Genomic DNA, 5,145 nt, shown 5'->3' with positions numbered 1-5,145 from the left:
CAGCCTTCTTTGCTATTTTGAATGTGTTTTTTCGTGAGCATATATTCCCTGTTCATAATACTGGGTTTCATAAACAATTTCTTTTAAGTATACCATGCAATTTAACCATATTTACACCCTCTTCTTTCTCCCCTCTCCTCCTCTCTCCCAATGTTTTCCTTCATTCCCATAGCCTCTTCTGCTTTCATGTTGTGTGTGTATGTGTGTATGTAGACAGATTTATGTGTATCTCTATAAAATCTAGAATCTAAAAATGAGAGAAAGCATATATTTGTTTCTTAATCTAGTTTATTTAACTTAATTTTAATCATTTCCAGTTGAATCCTTTTTCTGTAAATGACATGACTTTTTTATGGCTGAACAAAACTTCATTGTGTATATATACATTTTCTTTTCTCATTCATCTGTTGATGTGCACCTTGTTTGATCCTAAATTGCTTGTTCCCAATAGTACTTTTAGTATCTCTTGGTATGTTGATTTGCTTCCTCAGGGTATATGCTAGCTTCCTGGACTCCAGATGTTTCCTCATTGCTGACATGCACATGATTTATCTCCTATAATGAAGACAGGAAAAGATCCTTTTTGCAGCCCTCATTCTGGCTGTCAGTAGATGCTGTGCCCAGACACAGCTCTCCTGCTTTGTTTGAGGCTTGAGATAGTACAACAAAATGCAACCCTCTTTTGCGTGCTTCCTTGATTAGATACTAGATTCACTTCCATAGTTCCCATCATGGAGTATGAGATTGCCTTGTGCTTAAAGACTAGCTTAATTGTTTGATCTTTCTCTCATGGTAAGTAGTTTTGAACGTGGCAAGTCATGTTGAAAAGAAATAGAGATTTCTAGTCCATATCAAGTTGGAGATGAATGCAAGGATATTTAGAAAATCTTGCCAATCACGGTTTCCGGTAAACGCATGAACTGGTTTGCAGCTGCTGTTATACTAACCTCCATACCTAAAGCAAGGAGGCTCAACTCAAGCTTAAAAGAAAGCAAAAGTAAGGTCCAAATAAAAGGGAGAATGAGGCTAAGTTTATGAGGACTCTTGTATGTGAAGTAATAACACAGTAATACCCCAGAAAAATGAAACTGGACAGGGCAACAAATACACCACTAGTCCATGGTTTTGTAAGCGCTCTTCAAGTGTCCAAGGGTTAGAAAAATGAGGAATACAAGCAATGGTTTCTGACAAGACCATTGCTTTCACAGGAAGCTTACGAGGAATGCAGTAGCTGGAGGAATGCACTGGCCTTTCATCCAGTGTTCAGATTGTCACACAAGCAGTTTCTGCTTGCTCTGGGAATAGCTTTTCAGAAGCGTGAACTTGTGATGTGTTTGATGCAAAGGCTATGTAATTCATCACAGGCTATGGAGAAATGTCAGGTTTGGACCAAAAACTTAATATTTGAAGTGACCTACCAAATTTTTCCTGGAAATATTTAGTACTTCATTATCAACTATTGTCTCTTTTCCTTTTAATTCTTTTATTCCATTCTGTTTACTTTCTTCTAAAAATATTTTTAATTATTTGAGAGTTTCATACAATATGTTTTGATTATATTCTCTGTTCCTTCTCTGACTCCTCCCATATCTCCCCCCCTTTTCCCTACCTGCCCACCTTCTTGTGCATACTGTCACAATCACCATGAATTCTTATGTGCAGCTGCCCTGTTATGTCTAAGAAACACTGTAGCGATCCAATGCCTTTTGTTCTTACAGTTTTTCTACTCTCATCCCTTCCTCAATGGACCCTGGGCCTTGTGGGGAGGGTATGATATATTCTCTGCATATCGAGCCATTAGGCTTCTATGTTGATTGCCATCTACTGCAATAAGTTTCTCTAAGAAGGTTTGAGAGATGTGTTAATCTATGGATTATTGCAGGAAGTCCTTCCACTCCTTCAGCCAATAGCTGCGGAGATGCCCATTGGGGCGTGGTCTCTCTTTCTTTATAAAAGCAGCAACTGCCCTTGCTCACTCTCTGGCTTCCGGCTACTAGGCTCCCTTCCTGATTGAGCAGAGGGCTGTTGTCTGGGACAGTGATCTGTAAGTTTTTCCCCCTTAAATAAACAACCTTTCTATTAATCATAATTCCAAACTGGTATGGGATTGTTTGTGACTTACACCTTTAATGGATCCAAGTTTAACCAGTCATTTCATTACTATGTCCATTTAGTAGCACATTTAGTAGGTTCTCCCCTAAAGTCCATAACCTTTTTAGCCAGAAGTACTTGGCAGAGATAATAGTGTCTGGTATGATGCCATGTAGTGCAAAAGGTCTTAAATCCAATTATAAGTATTTGGTTATTCCTATAACATTCAGGCCACTCTTGCACAAGTAGGCATTTCTTGTCAGGACAGTCATTTTTTGTAATTCATAGGGTTCACAGCTAGGTAAGCTTGATGATTACTTTTCTCTTTCAGTTAAGCTATAATGAGAACAATACCCCTACTCGACACCACATGCTACAAATAAGCCTCCAGTATCAGAAATAAGTTACTGTTTAGTTAGTTGTAAGCCCTTGTGGTTTCACAGAACTCCCCCTCAAAACAATACAGCCTATTTCTGTTGTTCTTGGTCACCCTCTAGAACATGGCAGAAAGACCCTGGTACTGAAGACACTGTATACTTGAGTAATAAATCATGGAAAAATCCAGCTTGCATTATCCTGATGACTCAACTTCCTATCTAGCTCTCATAGTTTCTTTACATTCTTAACCAGGATCCAGTAGAACCAAAGAATTTTTCTAAACTTTAATAATTTATTCTAAAGGAAGGAGGTGGGGTGTTCCATTAAGGAAGTTCCTTAAGAACATAACTGTCCTTCTAGCAGATCTTAGACTGGTCAGAAAATTCATCCATTGCTTTACAGTCTTCATTAAAGGTACACTTAATCTGAGCGCTCACTCATGGAGAAATCTAGATCTTCTTCCTTCTTTATCTGAATCATCATAAATCACTATTGCAGGGTTCTGCTCATGGTGAGCAATATTTGGGTGATAGCACATCAGCTGTTTGGTCTCCTATATTTCTCATCTCTTAACAATTTTCAATCTTGATTACGCAAACAGTGGAAAACCTATATATTTCTATGCCTCTGTCCTGTAATATTTCTTCAAGAATATTCTTCTCGTCTTACAGTCATACCTAGAGAAGAAGGCAGGAACCTACAGATGCATCACTGTGTGTGCTAAAATGGTTAGGCTTTCCATTAGAATTATTTGTTTTAGGGAGTTGGAAACGTAGCTTAGCAACTAAGAGAATGCTGGAATGTTTCAACTGTGTGAACTTTGATTAGTGACTTCTCTTGTTGGCCTGAACTGTACATGGAAATAGTATCTTCCCATTGATATTCTAAAGTCCTTGCATGGTTTAGATATGGTAATCTACTTAAATATTGTAACATAGTGATGGAAACCAAGTTGAAAATAAGGCTTTGTAAATTATTATGTCTATGTGCCTCAACATAGTCATCATCATGTGATTCAACAATTAAGATGAATTGATTTGGAAGTTTACATTTTTGTACTTCTTGATTAATATATTATCGTGAGGATTCAAAATTATTTTTTGCTTTCTTATATCCAGATGGTATTCTTATCTATCTTTTTGAATCCTTGGCATGCGTATGATTTTCAAAATGTTTCTGCATATCTGCATGTGCACATATATGCACAGAGATAAAGAGTTAAAAATTCTGTGTTTGGAGCATCTGCATTGATCTCTGTTTAATCTTTCTTAAATTAAAAGCAAGCAAGGACGATTTTTTTGTCTTATGTTAACAGGTGTCATGACTCATCTAATTCAATTCTACCATTACCTCACTATAAAATTCTTTGTGGTACATTTGGCTCAAGTTTTCATCTAGCATGCATCTAAATATTCCATGTAACTTTAAGAACACTGTTTGCAGTAGAACTACTCCTGTATCCTTGGCCCTCATGCAATTATTATGGGGATTCCATTAGCTGCTATATTGACAGTAGACCATAGTTCTCATCATTTAGTAAACACTCACTCACTAAATGCAACTTATCATCCTTATCATTCAATGATTGTATTTCTATAATTATTATATCTCTATTTTTATGAGTGAACCTCTTTTGAGGAAAATGCCCCACAAAATTAACCTATGAACAAGCCTATAAAACAAGACATTTTCTTGATTTATGATTGATATGGGAGAACTCAGCTTACCTCTGGGGTGATAGTTCTGGATGCTAAAAGAAAATAGAATGAGCAAGCTATGAGGAACAAGCCAGTAAGCAACTAAGTTCCTCCATGGCTTCTGCTTCAATTTCTACCACTAGTTTCCTGGCCTGACCTCCCTCAGAGATGGACTGTTATATGGAAGTATAAGCAAGTATAATGTAAGTATACCTTTTCCTTTCCAAGTTGCTTTCATTGTATTGTATTACAGAAAACTAAACCTTAACTAAGACTTACTTAACCATAAACTATTTCCTATGTCAAAGCTTTGTGATATAAAACACATGGCAACAAATCTAGTCTGTTCTTGTTTTTTAACATGATGGTCCTTGAAATACATACAATTCCCACAAACTCACATCTTTCCCACAGAAGCTAAAGATTCTGTTTACTTTAAATAGGCCACATAGGAAATAGATTTCAAACACTTCTCACCAGTTATTTTCCCCTAGTCGTGTTCCTCTTGCTCTTTTTTGCTATCTGCCGCAATAGAATCCAGTAGCCAGCAGCAGAAAACAATGGTTCTGCTTCTCAGGTTCTGGAGTTTACTGATGGTTTTATTTACTTATTTATTTATTTATTTTTATTTGTCTTACTTTTTTTTGAGGCTCAAGGACAGTGTTGTTAGAGTTTAAGAAGATAAAACCAGATCAAATAAACTGTAAATCTCAAAAACTGCCCAAAGAAGACAAATGGAATAGAAAAAGAGAGAAAAGGCCATGTCACTTGAGTTAAGCCAGCATGGAGGTTAGCCACGTGGCAGGAAGGGAAGCATTAGAGAAAGAGTGAACAACTCCAAAGTACCAGAGCAAGCATGGCTAGGCTCTGGCCAGCATCGAAAGCATTTATTGGTTTTTATTAACATAATCAAAGTTGTACCTGTTTTTAGAAACTGTTTTATAATATTGGCTCTTATTAACTTGGCAAACTGAATGAC

General features: G+C 36.8%; 1 long non-coding RNA gene across 1 annotated transcript in view; it reads left to right on the top strand.

Annotated features, from left to right (window-relative positions):
* The window catches only part of LOC126492195 (uncharacterized), a 157,555-nt gene extending 153,192 nt beyond the window's left edge, over positions 1-4,363 (top strand). The window contains exon 3 of the long non-coding RNA XR_007589548.1: positions 4,310-4,363. This is a non-coding gene — a long non-coding RNA (uncharacterized lncRNA). The remainder of the gene's footprint in view (positions 1-4,309) is intronic.
* The last annotated feature ends 782 nt before the right edge of the window (positions 4,364-5,145 follow it).

This window comes from Alexandromys fortis, unplaced genomic scaffold, assembly GCF_014885135.2.
Source record: "Alexandromys fortis isolate MF-2015 unplaced genomic scaffold, M_Fortis_MF-2015_v1.1 scaffold_288, whole genome shotgun sequence".
Lineage (NCBI taxonomy): Eukaryota > Metazoa > Chordata > Mammalia > Rodentia > Cricetidae > Alexandromys > Alexandromys fortis.
This window is presented reverse-complemented; position numbering and strand designations above follow the sequence as displayed.